At 41.1% G+C, this 19,416-nt stretch overlaps 1 protein-coding gene across 1 annotated transcript in view; it reads left to right on the top strand.

The window, feature by feature from the left end:
- Positions 1-5,799: 5,799 nt before the first annotated feature.
- The window catches only part of C2H5orf63 (chromosome 2 C5orf63 homolog), a 75,965-nt gene continuing 62,348 nt past the window's right edge, over positions 5,800-19,416 (top strand). The window contains exon 1 of the mRNA XM_078364943.1: positions 5,800-5,911. The gene's annotated coding sequence lies outside the window, so the exon portion shown is untranslated. The remainder of the gene's footprint in view (positions 5,912-19,416) is intronic.

Raw genomic sequence — 19,416 nt, forward strand, 5'->3', positions numbered from 1 at the left:
GTTCTGTGGATAGATGGTAATGATGGCTGCACAACAATGTGAATGCAATTAATGCCACTGAACTGTGCACTTAAAAATGGTTAAGATGATAAACTTTATGTTATATGTGTTTTACCACGTTTTTAAAATAAAAAATATTACACATCAGATTACTGAAAGAACGTTTCAGAGTATCTTCTGGCTCTGTACATTTCAAACCTGGTCCTCTGTTACTGCTCAGATACTTCAGGTATGGGATGCTGTAGGGCAGTGCTTCTGGATCCACACCTTCAGGTCATGATGCCACAGTGGACAAAGGAAGATTCCTGGAATACATTTCCTCACCAAATGGCTGGGAACAGCATAACTACACTTGGAAGCGGTTGTGATGCTCATAACTATAGTCCACTAAATGCAAACTAAAGCCATTCTTAGCTCAATTTCCTTTTACTTGGATCACAGAGATGCCCCTATTTGTTCTGCCCCCACCCAACACAAGGGAGGTATGACACAGAGAAAGTCAGGCTGGAAAGGAGCAGTGATCAGAACTGATAATGATGAAAATGTGTAATTATAATACAAATTTTACAAAAATAGAAGGAAACTGTGAACACATGTCTAGCATGTTTCCGGGGATGTTGGAAGGCGCCATGCAGATGCAGGACCCTGAAGGGTCAGTTGCATTGATTTCTCAGTAAATCCTTCTCTGAAGGTTCATTTTGTTGTAAAATCCTTTCTATTTCAGGAGCATTCCCACTAGTTTTATTCTCTCATGATATGTGAACTGCCAGGTCAAAATTCTTTGTACAATAATCTTTTTGGATAGACATTCTATATCAGTTTTTATATTCTCTCCAAATATTATTAGTCTTTTTAACTTGTGTTTGTAGTTACTGTTTTTCGATATTTTATTGTGCCTGCATCTGCATGATCTATCATGGATTGTGAACTACTTGAAAACAAGAAAGATTCCTATCATGAAACTCAGTAGAATAGTACAGATAATCACGTGTTTCATAAATGTATTTGGACAAGGTAATGCGTGTGTGTGTGTGTGTGTGTGTGTGTAACAGGGATCTGCTGTCGAAGCTTAACAAGTTGTCCAAATCCATCTTAGTTGTGGGATCCAGAACCAGATACAGAACTCTGGCTAGGGTTTTTAAATTTTGTTGTATTTTATTTTTCTTTTGTGTTTACTATGCAAGTGTATATGCATCTCTATCAGTTAGAAATTGAGTTCAACTTTGAGTAGTAGATACCTTAAAAAAAAGAGTGGCTTAACTAAGAGAGATTTCTTTCTTTCTCATGTAGTAAGTCCAATGGTGAGTAATTCAGGGCTGGCATAAGAGTCCCATACTTCACCAAGAATCCAGGCTCCTTTCAGCTCTCTGTTCCAACAGTACTGGCCCTAATCCTCACACTTACAAGATGGTTGCTGGAGCACCAGCCCTTTGTAGGTCATCACATCTGCATTCTTGGCAGAAAGAAGGTGAAAAGAGGTGGGGAGGCAAACAACATGCTTCTTAGGGGCCTGTTTCCTTTTTAGGAGTATTCCGGGCAGTTCTGCTAAACCACTTCTGCGATTCCTTATTAGCCAACCCTAGCTGCAAGAAATGAGATGGAGGAAAATTTGGAAATGTGGTCCTTCACTGAACACATGTCTACCTAGAATGAAAATTGAGACTTTGACACCACAGAGGATAGATATTGGGTGGATCTTCTGCAACATCCCGGTTACTCTGGCCCTGAGCAGACTGTGGAGAGAGCATGGGCTGCTTCTTGCCTCTTCATTCTCCCTCTACTCCATATAGAAGCCATTTTCCTGCTTCAAAATAGAGCCAGACACTAAGCAATAAAGCAATAAATGATGAGAAATTCTAAATGCTCCCTTTCTGTATTAGGCCATTCTCGCATTGCTACAAAGATATACCTGGCTGGGCACGGTAGCTCAAGCCTGTAATCCCAGCACTTTGGGAGGTCGAGGTCAAGGCAGGTGGATCACCTGAAGTCAGGAGTTCAAAACCAACCTGGCCAACATGGTGAAACCCATCTCTACTAAAATTACAAAAACAAGCCAGGCATGGCGGCCTACCCCTGTACTCTCAGCTACTCGGGAGGCTGAGGCACCAGAATCACTTGAACCCGGAAAGTGGAGGTTGCAGTGAGCCAAGATGGCACCACTGCACTCCAGCTTGGGTGATAAGAGCGAGACTCTGTCTCAAAAAAAAAAATATATATATATATATATATATTACATATATAATATATATAAATATACATAATATGTATATTGCATATATAATATATAAATATATATAATGTGTGTGTGTGTACCTGAGACTGGGTAATTTGTAAAGAAAAAGGGTTTAATTGGATTTTGGTCCCATAGGGTGTACAGGAATCATGATCCCAGCATCTGCCCAGCTTCTAGGGAGGCCTTAGGAAACACAATCATAGCAGAACGTGAAGGGGGAGCAGGCACATCACATGGCTGGAGCAACAAGACAGAAAGAGATAGAGAGAGAGACAGAGAGATAGAGAGTGCTATACAGTTTTAAACAACCAGATCTCATGAGCACTCTATCACAATCACGAGGACAGTACCAAGAGGGACAGCACTAAACCACTCATGAGAAATCCACCATTTGACATGAGATTTGGTGGGGACACAGATCCAAACCATATTTCTTTCCAGCAATTTGTGTTTTAACCAGGAGCAAAGCCTTGAACTAGAGAAATAAAGTGGTCTTCATATATATTTAAGTATCAATAATTAAGGTATGTGTGATTGGGTTTGATGGGAGGAAAAGGTTTTCTCTTGTCAAATCATACAGTGATGTTTCTGTTTTGCTACTTCTTTTTTTCTTTTAATATTCCTGTTTTCATTTCAGTGCGTCTCTGAACACTAATGGTAAATGTTACCCACTATGAATCCTACCTTTTTTTCTTTTTATTTGCACATGGCTAGTCATTCTCCTGATCATAACTATGTAGTGCTTTTCTCCCCAAAAATGGGTAAAAGTCTGTCTAATACTAATTATGCTTAGTGTTCATGGCTTTTATTGGATGTTTAGCATTCACACAGCAGTCGAGGAGGCATGATGACAAAGTGCTTTTCATTTTGTGTTGTGGTTACTCAATAACAATCCTGCTTCAGCACACACTTATGCAGTACATGAGAGATGGTGGGTGACTTTTTATTCCACCAAGTCTGTCAAGTGGGCATTAAGCAGAAAATGAGGTTTAGTTTCCCATGCTGCAATAAAACATATGCTTTAAAAAGGAATACAATTGCCTTTGAATTACTGTTGCTTCATTTTATGTACTACAGGGTCTTCAGGCAAATATTTCTGCAAACAGTCTTTCAGAAAAGACAGAAATAACTGGCATTTGTAGAGCCTGTTCTGGTTTATAAAGCATTTTTACATTTATTGTCAGAGCCTAATTTCTCTACTCTCAGATGCTAGCAAGCAGGGAACTGAGTTTCACAGTTTTGAGATGGCCTCTGGAACATAGCTTTTGATCTCCCTTACCTCTAGAATGGCTACTGGCAGTTTTAATAATGTCCTAAATCACAGGTTTCCAGAAGTAATAGCAAACTTACCATTACCTGATATTTTTCTACCCAAAAATAATGCAAGTCAGCAAGGAAATGATCACTACAAAATGGAGAGGGATGTCAGAGGGTAAGGATAATTCCTTTCTACCATATTTCATTCTTTCCTCTGTTTTTATTACATGGTAACCTGACTCAATATAATATTCTAGACCAACAAATGCACTTACATTTCTTTGGGCCATCAATAAATCAATCACCGAAACTTACAGTTGACAGAAACATAAAAGATTATTAAGACCAACCGGCCAGATCTGTACTAGTCACCTTAGGAAGGGGTAAATTTAATCTTCTAGAAAGAGTGAAAGGATCAGGAGTTCAGGTTCCCAGGGACAATAAGCAGCTAAGGTCATAGTTAATAGGACCTGGGTCCAGCCCACGTCCCATCCCATCCCACCTTCTGAACATTTAAACACTCAGGCTATCACAATGCTCAAGCATCTCCCATCTTATAAAAAAGAAAAAGAAATGAAATAAAATGAAACCATCTCTAAGATTCCAATCACTCAATCTGAAGCTCAATAACTTTCAAATCTTTCTCATCCAAAAATTTCCTTACAGAATCCCATAGTCATTGCCACCACTTCCTCCCTCCCATGTAATCCTTGACCTATTGATAGATACCTGGTCTATTCCCATCAGTACTCTCCAAGTACTCTCATCCTCATCTCCAATTAAATCCTATGGACAAACGCAATGAACGTTTTTCAGTCATTTAATTGCAAAGCTGTATCATTCGGCATGTTGAATCCTCTTACTCGTTTGAGTGCTGTGACACTAGACTCCCCTGAATTCCTCACGCATACCTCTGGTTTGCTCCAATGCCTTCCCAAGCTCCTTTTCCAGGTCCCCATCTTGGTTCCTGCACTCCTTTCTCCCTACACCTCCCTGGGTTAGCTTACTCCTTTCCTGGTTTTCAATGGCTACTTTTGTACTGATGCTTCTTTAATGTGCACCTCCTGCCCAGATTTCTCCCCCAGCTTGACTCAGTTATCACTTTTCCAAAAAAATGCACTTCCATTGTGCTGTTTAAATATATGGTCTTCTCTCAAACCATCTTCCTTCCCTCCCCCATTTTTCATCTGATGTTTCTACCATCCGCTCTTTCACCCAAGCTAGAGACCCTAGAGGATCCTCTCTACTTTTCATCTACCTGACATTTAATCTACATATTTCTTGATCCATCTCTTCTCTTTATTCCTGAGATTATGTCTTTAGTTTATAACTCTACAACCTCTTGCCTGAACAACTGCCACATCTCTGAACTGATTGCCATACTTGCATATTTTCCTGCCAGGGTGCTTTATCTGAGATGAACATGTATGCACAGAAAAATATTCAAGATCCTTATTGTGGCACAAAGAGTCTTAGTGCTTTAATCCCAACCTTTTTTTATCCAGTATCACTATTCCATTCTATCTGTTATGTCCTTCATGCTCCAGGAAAATGGAGCTGCTCAGGACTTACTGTTGTGGTCTTCATCTATGTGCTGTGTGCTCTGCTTGGAACACTGTCCACCTCCTCTTTTCCCCTCTCCTTCTAGTTAAATAGCACAGTCTTTAGGAGTGAGTAGGGAAACCACCTCCAGGAAACCATTGCTGACACCCAAGGTGGGTTAGTTGCCTTTCCTGGGTGTCCTCATAATACTTCCTGCACATTTCTACACCAGAACTTGACCTCTTTTAAAAATTGTTTGAGCACACAGGTGAATTTACTGTGAAACTAATGAAGATTTAGGGTCTTCACTTGCATAGACCCCTTCCAAGGCTCTTAGCTACATATATATAATTTTGCATTCTTCTTCTTAATGAGGGTCCCAAATTTGTATAAGCCATAGGTTCCTCAAAATTCAGATCCATCCCTTTTGAGGGTCTATTTATTTTCTAGTCAATAAATTCTATAAGGGTAGAGCCTATTTCTTATTTATCTTTGTATCCAATACACACATGAGGCAGTTAATAGTTGGTTGTTCAAAGAATGCAGGACCTAAAGGTCTAATGCAAGATTGGAAATGAAAGAAAAGACCAACAATGGGCGCAAGCTGAGGCAAATGTGGAAGCGGAAGTCCAGAGCAAGGAGTAACCTGAGAACAGTCAGGAGAAGGACATTATCTAGAATGCCAGGGTCAGGGCGAGGCAGTGAATCAGACCTCACACAGGGAGCAAGGATCAGAAGCCAAGCAGGCAAACACAGGTGTGGAATGTGCAGATACTGGTAGGCAGAGCAGAGGAGTAGGTCCAAGTCCACACCAAAGACCAGGAACCAGAGGAGCGAGACAAAGCTAGCAGGAACACAGAAACAAGACAGCAACAATGAGTAAGTACTTCCTGCATGGTTCATGGTTTCTCTATAGTTCTCTGGCTACAGAAACCATCCCAGAAGGATAGCCCAGCAAAAGCAGGGCAAGGATTTGTAACAACCAGCCAAGTGATGGGGCATGAAGGGGACAAAGGATTCTGACTGCCAATGTGTTTCTCACTTGGATTGCTGTCCAGGGAATATCTATTTCCAAGCCTGAGCACCTACTGAAAATTAAATGATGAAAATACTGCTGAGTTCACAAAGCCCTCTTCTTTTTTAAAGAAAAAAAAAAGGAATAAATAAAAATTCTGTTATCTATCCTGTTTTGAGGTATTCCTTTAAAGATTTGCTTTCAATGATGTGACAATAAATGGTTATGTTGTAGTATGAAATCAGGACAGCAGTTATGTAAAGGAGGCAAAAATTGTTTCATTAAAATGCATGGAGAGAGAAGCGATGGATTATAGTATAGATCATGCTAGAGATGAGCAGATTACTGAGCACCAGGCACACAAGGGAGACAGATTAATGAAAAATAAATAAAGGAGTTTCAGAAAAACAGCATGAAACTGAATACTGGTCTGCTGCACATCATAAAATATAAGCCCAAAGGTGAGTGGAAAATCATTTTATCTGGAATGTGGAGTTGAAAGTTAATGCTATTTTCTTCTTTGCCTATTCTCCATTGCATTTGTTTATGTTTTAGATAATTAAAGATACTTTTAATAATAGGAAACATCAATATAGTGCAATATCTAATGCAAGCAGCTTACCCTGGAAAAATATCAAGGGCATGGTACAGCTTTCTGAATGGTATGAATAATCACTGAAACTTGTAAATTAAAAATCTGACCCTTCTTGTCACGACTCTATAATGTGTTTTTTCTGAAGATATTCATGGTTGTTACTATGAAGGGGAGGCCACTTAAAGTTTTAGGAGGAGAATGAAATTTGGAGTCAGATGATGCAGGGTTCAGAAGCCAACGCTATTTAACATTCAAACCGTGTGATTAAAACAAATCACCAAGTGTCTTTGAGCTTGAATTTTTGGCAGGGAAAAAAAAATGACACCTGTCTTAATTAACTCAGAGTTTTCAGTGCATCTAAAGTGATATAAGAAAAAATAGTTTTTAAGAAGCTGTACAATCATATATTGTAAACTATAGATAACAAACTCCATCTGGTTTCAGCTGGGTGTCAGTTTCACGCTAAATGAAGAATAAGAAGGCACACGGCAATGACCAGAAAATCACACCCACCATATATGTGTCGATAATGACAGTGTAAGACAGGTAGTGACTATTTTTAAAAATGGTATTAGTTTCTGATTATTTAGTTAATCATTTTTAAATTAGGCTTATAATTTCTAAAATATATAAGGTTAAACAAGTCACCTCTTTTGAATTTAATAAGCTACGTTATTTTTATCATTATATATGCTTCTGAACATTTATATGCTTAATCAGAGGCTTAAAAGTTTTAAGGAAGGTAAAAATAGCTGGATTATATGCAAAAGCTCTGAAAAAAATATAGAAAACTGGTAGCAACTATAAGATGGAAATAAAACTCTGTGAAAATAAGCAATGAAAAATGAGAATGATACTGTGACAATTCCCAGTACTGGAGCAGTCCTCCACGATTCATGGATGTCTTTCCCCAAGAGCAAACTTAGAAGAAGGAGGTTAATGAGAAGAACTACCCCTGTCATTGCTGCATTTGTCCTTGGAGCCACAGCTAGTAATCACATGTCCCTTCTCCACTCTCATTCTCACTTCCCCTCACTCTCAGCTGTCACCTCTATAGGTCTTGGTGGCTTATCTGAAGGTAAGACCCAAATGTTTATTCCTGAGGGGCCTGAGCCACTGGTATTCATATCTTCTCAGGCCAGAGCAGACACACATATCTGTTTATATTTATAATTGGGTAAAGAAGTAGCAAGAGGTACCTAAGTACATAGTCTGCATTCCACATGTTTTCTTCCCATCTCCCACTGTGTAAAAGCAGCCCTATCTCCACCTGTTGGTTAGGGACAATTACTCCTTCCAAAATAGCAAATTCTGCTTTGCCTCCTGGTTTCTAAACAGAGAGTCCAAAGGGCCAAGAACAATGAGAACTTGTAGTTCAATGGGATCCTTGCTGTGTCCCCAGCAAGAGTATGCCCACTTTGTGGGCAAGGACCTCTAATCATGCAAAGCCTAGAGTTGTAGGGATGAGAAGCAATGTTTCCTGAGGTGAGTACTGTGAGTGATGGTAAAGGGGAATATTCCTGCTTCAACTCTTTGTGATATGGTTTGGCTGTGTCTCCACCCAAATCTCATCTTGAATTGTAGTTCCCATAATCCCCACGTTGTGGGAGGGACCTGGTAAGAGGTAATAGAATCATGGAGGTGGGTTTTTCTGTGCTGTTCTCATGATAGTAAGTCTCAAGAGATCTGATGGTTTTCTAAAATGCAGTTCCCCTGCACATACGCTCTTGCCTGCTGCCATATGAGACATGCCTTCGCTCTTCCTTCACCTTCCACCATGATTGTGAGGCCTCCCCAGCCATGTGGAACTGTGAGTTCATTAAACCTCTTTTTCTTTATAAATTACCCCATCTCTGGTCTTTCTTCATAACAGTATGAGAAATTACAATAAATTGGTACCAGATGCTGCTATAAGGATATCTGAAAATGTGGAAGCAACTTTGGAACTGAGTAACAGGCAGAAGTTGGAACAGTTTGAAGGGCTCAGATAAAGACAGAAAAATGTGAGAACATTTGGAACTTCTGAGCTGGGACAGCTCAGAACACAGGAAGATGTGGGAAAGTTTGGAACTTCCTAGAGACTTGTTGAATGGCATTGGCTTTGACCAAAATGCTGATATGATATAGACAATAAAGTCCAGGCTGAGGTGGTCTCAGATGGAGATGAAGAACTTGTTGGAAACTGGAGTAAAGGTCACTCTTGCTATGCAAAGAAACTGATGGCATTTTGTCACTGCCCTAGAAATCTGTGGAACTTTGAAATCCAAAGAGATGATTTAGGGTATCTCACAGAAGAAAATTCTAGCAGCAAAGCATTCAAGAGGAAGCAGAGCATAAAAATTTGAAAAATTTCCAAGATGGCCAATCGCTAACAACCCGGGATTGCAGCTCTCAGGGAAGGCGCGGAGAACTAGAGGACGCCACACTTCCAGACAAATTCTGGTCGCTCACGGAGCAGAAGATCCCCCAGTGGAGGAAACACACGGGTGGCCAGCGCGACTCTCGTGGCCGGCACAGCGGTTCCACCGGCACCTAGGCGCGGCAGCTCTCGGAGCAGAGTAGACAGGTTCGGAGGACCCGCACGGGTCCCCAGCACGACACCAGAGCCCGGCGCAGCGGCTGTGAGGGCACCTCGGCGCGGCAGAGCAAACGGGACCGGTTCCCCTTCTGACTGAGGTTTGGAGCCCCGGGAAGGCAGAGTCGCCTACTACGGACACAAGAAGGAAGCCAGACAGGAGAATCCTGGGCAGAAAAGCACCATCAGTTTTAACGCCGCTGCTCTGGCCCTGGGAACTAACAACCTGGACATCCACTCAAGAGACCTAATCTGAAAGTTGGTAATTTCAAAGACGACAGGAAGATAAATTTACAATGACGGGAAGAAACCAGCGTAAAAAAGCTGAGAATACTCAAAGTCAGAACGCCTCTCCCTCTAAAGATGATCACAGTTCCACAGCAACAATGGAACAAGGCTTGATGGAGAACGAGTGCATCCTGATGACAGAATCACTCTTCAAGGAATGGATAATAACAAACTTCGGTGAGTTAAAAGAACATGTTGTAGCCCAACGTAAAGAAATTAGGAACTTTGAAAAAAAGTTTGATGAAATCCTATTGAGAATAGACAACTTAGAGAGGAGTATGAGTGAAATAATGGAACTGAAGAATACAATACAGGAACTCTGAGAAGTATGCACAGGTTTAAATACTCGAATTGTTCAAGCAGAAGAAGGGATATCAGAGGTCAAAGTCCAACTTAATGAAATAAAACATGAAGAAAAGATTAGAGAAAAAAGAATAAAAAGGAATGAGCAAAGTCTCCAAGAAATGTGGGACTATGTGAAAAGACCAAATTTACGTTTGATAGGTGTACCTGAATGCGATGGAGAGAATGAATCCAAGCTGGAAAATACCCTTCAGGATATTATTCAGGAAAATTTTCCTAAACTAGCAAAGCAGGTCAACATTCAACCCCAGGTAATACAGAGAACACCACAAAGATATTCCTCAAGAAGAGCAACCCCAAGGCACATAATTGTTAGATTCACCAGGGTTGAAACGAAGGAGAAAATACCAAGGGCAGCCAGAGAGAGAGGTCAGGTTACCCACAAAGGCAAGCCTATCAGACTTACAGCAGATCTCTCAGCAGAAACTCTACAAGCCAGAAGAGAGTGGGGGCCAATATTCAACATCCTCAAAGAACAGAACCTTCAGCCCAGAATTTCATATCCAGCCAAACTAAGCTTCAGAACTGAAGGAAAAATAAAATCTTTTATGAACAAGCAAGAACTCAGAGATTTTATTACCACCAGGCCTGCTTTACAAGAGCTTCTGAAAGAGGCATTACACACAGAAAGAAACAACCAGTATTAGCCTTTCTAAAAATACACCAAAAAGTAAAGAGCACCAACATAAAGAAGAATTTACACCAACGAATGGATAAAACAGCCGGTCAACATCAAATGGCAGTAACCCTAAATTTAAATTGACTAAATCCCCCAATCAAAAGACACAGCCAAAACCCAATGGCATGTTACATCCAGACCTGTTTCACATGCAAGGATACACAAAGACTCAAAGGGATGGAGAAAGATTTACCAACCAAATGGAAAGCAAAAATAAATAATAAATAAATAAAAAGCAGGAGTTGCAATTCTCGTAGCGGATAAAATAGATTTTAAAGCAACAAAGATACAGTGGTAAAGGATCAATGCAACAACAAGAGCTAACGATCCTAACACCCAGATACAAGACTTAGATTCAATGAGACAGAAAATTAATAAGGATATCAAGGACTCGAACTGAGATCTGGAACAAGTAAACTTAATAAATATTTATAGAGCTCTCCACTTCAAATACACAAAATATACATTCTTGTCAATACCACATCACACCTACCCATAAGTTTAAATGAAACATTGATTGGCCATTATTAATACCCAATTTTTTTCAAAATAAAGCAATATTTCCATTTACTCTCCCTCTTTCTCTTCCTCTTTCTTCCTCTCCTATACTTATTTTTTTTTCTTTCCTTCTCTCAAAAAAAAAAGAAATCAACTTGTAAACCTCTAGATCCAGGTCGGCAATGTCTCTCTCATTGCTTGATTTCCTTCCTTCCCTTCCCTTCCTCCCTCCCTCCCTCCCCACTTCCTCCCTTCCTTCCTTCCTTCATAAAAAAAAAAAAAAAAATTTGAAAAATTTGGAGCCTGATGATGCTATGGAAAAGGAAATCTCATTTTATGGAGAGAAATTCAAGCCAGCTGCAGAAATCTGCGTAACAAGGAGCTAAATGTTAATCACCAAGACAATGGGAAAAATATCTCCAGGGCATGTCAGAGACCTTCACAGCAGTCCCTCTCATTGACAGGACCCAAGGCCTAGAAGGGAAAAATGGTTTCCTGGGCCAAGGCCAGGTACCCACTGCTGTGTGCAGCTTCAGGACTTAGTACCCTGCATCCCAGCTGCTCCAACCAATGACTTAAAACAGCCAAAGTACAGCTCAGGCCCTTGTTTCAGAGGGTGCAAGTCCCAAGTCTTGGTAGCTTTATGTGGTATTGGTCCTGTGGGTGAACAGAAGACAAGAATTGAGGTTTGGGAACCTGCCTCAATGAATCTGCCTAGATTTCATGATATAATAAAATGCCTGGATGTCCAGGCAGAAGTTTGCTGCAGGGGCAGAGTCCTCATGGAGAACTTCTGCTAGGGCAGTGCAGAAGGGAAATGTGGAGTTACAGCCCCCACATAGAGTCTCCTCTGGATCACTGCTTAGTGGAGCCATAAGAAAAGCACCTCCATCATATAGACCCCAGAATGGTAGATTGCCCAACAGCTTACACTGTGCACCTGGAAAAGTCACAGACACTCAATGCCAGTCACGAAAGCAGCCAGAACGGAGGCTGTACCCTGCAAAGCCATAGGGACAGAGCTGTCCAAGGCCATAGAAGTCAACCTCTTGCATCAGCATGACCTGGATGTGAGACATGGAGTCAAAGGAGATAATTTTGGAACTTAAATGTTTAATTAATGCTCTATTGGATTTTGGACTTGCATGGGGCCTTGCAACCCCTTTGTTTTGACCAATTTCTCCTATTTGGAAAGAGTGTATTTACCCAGTGCCTGCACCCCCATTGTATCTAGGAAGTAACTAACTTGCTTTTTTGTTTTACAGTCTCATAAACAGAAGGGATTTGCCTTATCTCAGATGAGACTTTGGACTTGGACTTTTGAGTTAATGCTGAAATGAGTTAATACTTTGGGGGACTGTTGGAAGGGCATGATTGTATTTTGAAATGTGAAGACATGAAATTTGGGAGGGGCCAGAGGCAGAATGATATTGTTTGGCTGTGTCCCCACCCAAATCTCATTTTGAATTGTAGCTCCCATAATCTCTACATGTCATGAGAGGGACCTGTTTGGAGGTAACTGAATCATAGGGGTGGGTTTTTCCCATGCTGTTCTCATGATAGTGAATAAGTCTCAAGAGACCTGATGGTTTTATAAAGGGCAGTTTTCCTGCACACACACTCTTGCCTGCCATCATGTAAGTCATGCCTTTGTTCTTCCTTCACCTCCCATAATGACTGTAAGGCATCCCCAGCCACGTGGAACTATAAGTCCACTAAACCTCTTTTTCTTTATAAATAACCCAGTCTTGAATATTTCTTCATAGTAGTATGAGAATGGTTTCAGGATCCATGTATTCTTGCTACTGGGGACATGGCATCAAATACAGGTGTCTAACTTAGTGCATGTAATACTTCTGGAACAATGACATTTCTTCCTTGCAAAGTATTGCCTCCAAAGCAGCAGTTCATGTGGGCCTTCAGTTTCTAAGCTCTATAAAGCCAATTCCTTCTACATGGTGCAAGTTTTTGATATTTCCATTGGATTCCAGTGTTGTAAGCCTACTCTTACAATTCCTCTACTGTGAAGGTGGTCCCTGGAAAGATACTATGTTGTATAGAATTCCATGCCTGTGGATCAGCCACTGTAGAAACCCCTGGATAGTGTTGCTGACTAAGACCCTGAGGGAAGAAAAAGAAAACCCATACCAGGAAGAGGTATAATTAATATCTGATCCTCAGAAGACAAATCACAGATAGCTCTCAGGATAGAAGGGGTCCAATGTAGCAAACTTGCCCCAACAAGCTGGTCTCCTTGAGGAATGGTGTCATATCAGGTGTTCAGCATTGATCTATGTTCTGGCAATTTGGGCATTCAAACAATGTAGTGGCTAGGTAAGCTGGAAGCCCTATTTTTGGGTCCACATGTAGCCTCTTTTTCTGCCACCAGTCATTGCACTCATGTGCCCATTGAGCCACTTCCATGATGGACAATGATGGCATGAATTGGTTGAGTAATTTTGTCTATTTGGTCGTTCAGGACTTTCCTATGGTGGATGCTTTCTGATGTGCATTAATGTGTGATACAACAGTCTTCACACTTGAGGCCCATCCCATACGTCCTTCCACATGCCTCTACCCCCAGGCTTCTTTGTCTCTAATCTCCCAGTTGTTTGTCTTTTATGCCCCTGACCAGCTGTGGCCACTCTTCTTCCACATGTAGTGAATGACTGGATGTACCACTTACAGCTTCACCCATTAGGAGGATTTCCATTCATTGCTGTCTTTCAAAGCCCCACTTTAAGTGGCTGTAATGCAGGCACTGTCCTTTTTTGGCTGCACTAATTTATGTGGCCGGCCCATCTGTAAACCAATTTCAAGGTTTTTCATTCACTTTGAGATGACCATATAAGACCCTCTTATATGACCATAAATGTGAGCTTGGAGAGGGGTGCTAGTGCATTTATGATAGGTGACAGCAGATCTGGGCCACCTGCTTATACAGCTGTTTCATGCCCTTTGTCTCTGCATAGGCTGAATCTTAGATGCACAGTTTCCGTCTTAAGATGCATTGTTGCTGACTCTTTGTGACCACATAATGCATGGTCACTTGGTACCATATAGTCAAGCATCCTACTTCAATCAGGACAATGTAATACACCAATGTCTTAGCTCATTTCATGCTGCTATAAGAAAATATCTGAGACTGGGTAATTTATAAATAACAGAGATTTATTTGTTGCAGTTTGGGAGGCTTGGAAGTCCAAGATTGGGGGGCCTATATCTGGCAAGGACCTTCTTGCTGCATCCCATGGTGGAAATGGAAGGGCAAAAGAGCAAAGTCTTGTGCGAGAGAGCGAAAGGCACTGAACTCATCCTTTTATAAAAACCCACTCCCACAAAGCTAACCCACTCCAGATAATAATGACATTATGAGGGCATAGCACTCATGACCTCATCACCTCATAAAGGTCCCCATCTCTCAGTGCTGTTGCACTGGGGACCTGGTTTTTAATATGTAAACTTTGAGAGATACATTTAAATCACAGAAGCCAGAAACAGTTTCAAAATAACTGTAATTTTCTACTGAGATGACATAGCCTTGCTACAGAATTCCAGGGCCCTTCATTGTGATTCTCCCTCTGAGTGTTGCCATAAATCCCATGCTGACTCTTTTCCTACAATCAATACCTCCAACTCCAGTGGCCATATGATACGGCCCCAGCAGTAGAGCTGCTTGCATCTCACCCTGGATCTGCTGGCCCAATACATGGGCTAGAGCAGGAGTCTTATAAACTTTATTGAAACTATAGTTCCCTGAATCTTCATAAGGTTTATTTTCCAATCTTTTAAAAAACATCTTCTTAACAAAGGCTCCCAACATACTAGCAACCTCTTGCTTGTCCTGCCAAAGCTACATGATGTTATCAATATAATGAATCAATGTAACAAACCACAGGATGTTCAGGTGGTCCAGATATCTTCAGATTATACTGTGACAAAGAGTAGGAGACTTAACATAGCCCTGGGGCAAAACTCTAGATAAATAATGTCCATTCCACAATCTAAACTATTTTTGATCCTCTTTTCTGGTTGCAATAGAAAATATTTCACCAAGTCAATGGCCATATACCATGTAGCTTAGGATTTATTAATCTACTCCAGTCATAAAAACATGACCAAAAACAACAGCAGCGATTGCGACTACTGTTTGATTGAATCTGTGCTAGTCTACAGTCTTTCTCCAGGGTTCATTCAGGTTGAGCAGGACCCAGATTGCTGAATTAAATAGAGATGATTGAGAGTAACCCCCCTTCAGTATTTAGGCCTTTAATGGTGGTAGTAATCTCCACTCTTCCCCAGGATGTGAAATTTGTTTTGATTTACACTGTTGGCCATGGAGGGGTGGGAGTTTTAAAGGCTTCTACTTAACCTTTCCCACCATGATAGTGCTTATCCCATAACCAAAGATCCGATGTGGGAGTTACTCTTTAAGTTTATCAGTTCTGGTAAAGTACTCTGACACCAGAGAAATAACCACTGGGCATGTCTGCAGACCCATAAGCCAGCTGGAAGCCAGACATTAACCAGCACTATATTTTCTGTCTCATTTCCCCCCACTCTAACAAGGGGGCCCAAAATGATGCTTTGGAGCTCCGGTGACAATTTATACCTTGTTTACATAGATCTCAAAATGTCTGAATATTCCTCTTTCCCCAGTGTATAGTCACCCAAGTAAATGGTCATGGGTCTTTTTGAAGAAGGACCAGAAGAACCATCACAGCATATTCTGGCTACAGTATTGCAAGGTCTTTCTGGGGACCTTGGTTACAGTTATTCTGGTTACAGTATTGCAAGGTCTGGCCTGGGGGTCCAGCCACTCGTCAGTCAGCGAGCTCTAGTTTTGAAAACTGGCTAAGATCCAAGAACAGAGGAAGAGTTTTTTATTGGAGAATCACCTTCATGCTCCTGCTGTTCTATTATTGTCTTCTGATTAAAGATGTTCAGCAGCAGCTTTATTGGCTGCCTGTCTATGCTGTCCCTAAAGATACCCTGCTTTCTAAACTGTCTTCACAACCGCCTGCATGTCAAGCCCCCTCGACTGCACCTCTAACCTTGCTAATCATTATAGTCATTCTGACCTCCCAGCTTCAGGCGGTTAGATACCAACATCTGATCTCCCTTGAAGTCAAAGAAGGGATTATTCCTATGGTTGTTAACAAGCCCAGCCCTGGGACCCACCTGTCCTACCATCTACCCTGACCTGCAGAGGAGGCTCTCCACTGGGCTTAAAAAGGCTGGTGCCATCTCACTGGCACATTCCTGATGGCCATGGTGTATGGTATGTTCTCTAGACCTTCCCATGGACCCTAAGACTTCAGTAGGTCTTAGGGTCTCACTTAACATATTCATTCCATCTGGCCCATTTTCCTAAGTCTTTTCCTTTCTTTCTGTCAGAAAAACTCAGCTATTTTTACTTTTCTTCTCATGGCCCATTGCTTCCTTCAGATTTCCAGGAGTCACCCTAGCAGCAATTCTGTCCCATCTCCTAGGATCCTTGCCAGCATGTTAAATTTCATGTCCAGTGAAAGTGCCCCCAAGTCAATGAATTCTGGTTTAAGCAATCTTTTGTCGGGTCCCTTTAATGAAGGCCCCTCAGAATCCAATCCCAGTGATATTCCTCTGAATCCCGCTGGTACAGGACAGCCAATACCTGCAGCTCCTTCAGGGTATAATCTCTGTCCTCCCTTATCAGGCCTTGTATATCTCCAGCCAGGTTACACTGGAATTTAGCCCAAGTTGAGAATCTAACAGCCAGGAGAGGAGATGGGGTCAATGCTAGTGTGACTTGGGAAGGGTGGGCCACCCCTGTAGGCTCTGAGGATTCAAGTTTTCTGCAGAGCCACAATTCTTAGGAGCATACATGCAAATGTCTCTATCCCATATTTCAGGGTCCCACATTTTCCTAGTCAAAGACCCGAAGTTAACATAACAGGCATGCCTTTGCTGAGCATTTAAATGCATCCCAAACTCTGAAATTCCATGGCATTCCGAGTCTGCCTCCTGGCTGTGTCCAAACTCCCATTGAAGTCGAAAAGGGCCTCTTTGTAAACTACCAAGTCCTCTGGAGCTCAGATTTAGCCTTTAACTCTTTGTTAACTGCCTCAGTTTCTCTTTAGTTGTCCTTCACTCCCAAAGGGATCATTACCACCAGCCAACCTCACTGTTATTGTAGACATCATTCCCTCATATCTTTCAAACACCTGAGTCATCACACTGATAAAGGTGTTTCTCTCCACCGGGACATTTTCCCAAAATCATCACAGGAGAAATCTTTAGCAAGTGGACCACTACCTTGTGCCAGGGATTATCTATGTCCCATGTTCTATTCATGCTGGGGTCCTTTTTACCAACCAGGCAGTAAGTGAGCCAGTCCCCAAATCTTATCTTGCTATTTCCTCACACTACTTCTGGTACTACCTGTGTCAATTCAGATGCTCCAAGAAACAGACACCAAGACAGAATGAGATGCACAAGAGACTTATTAGAGACATGCCTGTGGAGGAGCAGGAGTAAATAGAGAGAACCTTCAGACAGCAGTGCATATCTGACAACAGTGGAGAAAAACTGAGTAGGAAGAACATCAGATTGCAGGGCAGTTCTGAGAACAGCCAGGCCAACATGGATACCCCAAGCAGGGGCTGCCTGTGAGGGCAATCAGGCACCTGCCTGGCACCAGTAACTCTGCCATGCTCAGTCATTGCTTGGGAGCAGCCAGGGAAAGCATGGCCTCGATACAAACACCGTGGCAGATCTGAAGGTACAGCCACAGCTGCTAGAGGCTGCATGCTGATTCTTCTCCTACAGCAGGTTCTCTCAAAGGGAGATCTGAAAAGTGCTTCTCCATGGCACCACACACATGCAACAAAACACACATAGAATGGCATATTCAAGCAGGAGACTCAGCTATGAATGAGTCCTATTAATGCCTGTTGTGCATTAATGCATATTAATGAGCATCAGAACTAATCACCACCTTTGAGTGATTCACACTCTGTTCATGCAGGACTAGATAAATGAAATCCTCAAGGATTCTAGCCTTGAATCCTCAGGGCTATAAAATAAAATTGTTAAAAATGCAAATATTAATAAAAGTTATGACTTCTCAGAATGGTATATGTTACACCAAATTATAGCTATTATTAAGAGTCAGTAAGGATGGCAATAGTGATAGTTGCCTTTTCTGATGAAGCAATTCGAGATTAATTGGCAATAAATCTGCAAGAAGTGCTTCAATCAAATATAGAAGCAGCTCAGATCTGTACATTTTTCTCATGTTTTCAAACATTGTTTACCATGCCTTTGTTAAATGTATATTATATTTATTCCAAGGTACATATTTTGAGAGGGGCATAAAGTAGCAATTTGCTAGAGATATGCACACACAATGCTTTATCCTGTCTTTTGAATTTCTCATAGATCTTTTTTTTCCCCATTGAATACCTTCTTTTTTCTGCACCTGAAAGAATTTTAAAGCAGTTACAATATGGTTCTGGAAGAAGGTAATTACAGGTGTGATGTGAAGATTGTATCTTCATAGCAATAGCCTGAAATGAGATGAGTTATCCATATTATCCGATCAATATAGGCAGACACTAATTCAAGCCTCAAAGAATTTGGATGTTGTTCTTTTTTAAGCAAAAATGTCTGAATTAGGAGACTTTTGTTGTGGCTAATAAACCAGATAATCTACCTCAATTGTGTAACTTTTACCTAGTTCCTATTGATCTCTACTTTTTCCAACGTCCTTGAGAATTTAATATGCATAATTTTCATTCAACACACATTTATTTGTTCTAATAATGATTTATAATAGCAATACTACCTTTTACTACCATCTTATATGTCCCAGAGACTACGTTCAGACTTGAATACAAAAAAATTAAGAGGGACCTTGTACTCGAGGACTCACAAGCTAAATGGTAAGACAAATGTGTAAAGCCATAGCTAAGGGTTTTACAGAGATAGGGACGAGGCACTCTGAGTATATACAGTAGGCACATGAATGAATATTCCCCCGTATGTTTTCCTAAATAGCATATTGTCAGTTCTTTAAAAATAAATCTCACACTTTTTTCCAGCACCTATAGTAAACAATGCATCTAACATATGTTGAACATTTATAATAGGCATTATAATATAGTTTCTCTTTTTTTGGTCATTCCACCAATATTGTCAGGTTTGATCTTTGTTGATCATCTCTATCAATAATATCCTTAATGACCTAGAGAAAGAAACAAGAGGCCGGGTGTGGTGGCTCATGCCTGTAATCCTGGCACTTGGGAAGCCAAGGCAGGAGGATGGTTTGAGGTCAGGAGTTGGAGACCAGCCTAGGGAACATAGTGAAGCCCCATCTCTACAAAAAAAATTA

The sequence above is a fragment of the Callithrix jacchus genome, chromosome 2 (assembly GCF_049354715.1).
Source record: "Callithrix jacchus isolate 240 chromosome 2, calJac240_pri, whole genome shotgun sequence".
NCBI lineage: Eukaryota > Metazoa > Chordata > Mammalia > Primates > Cebidae > Callithrix > Callithrix jacchus.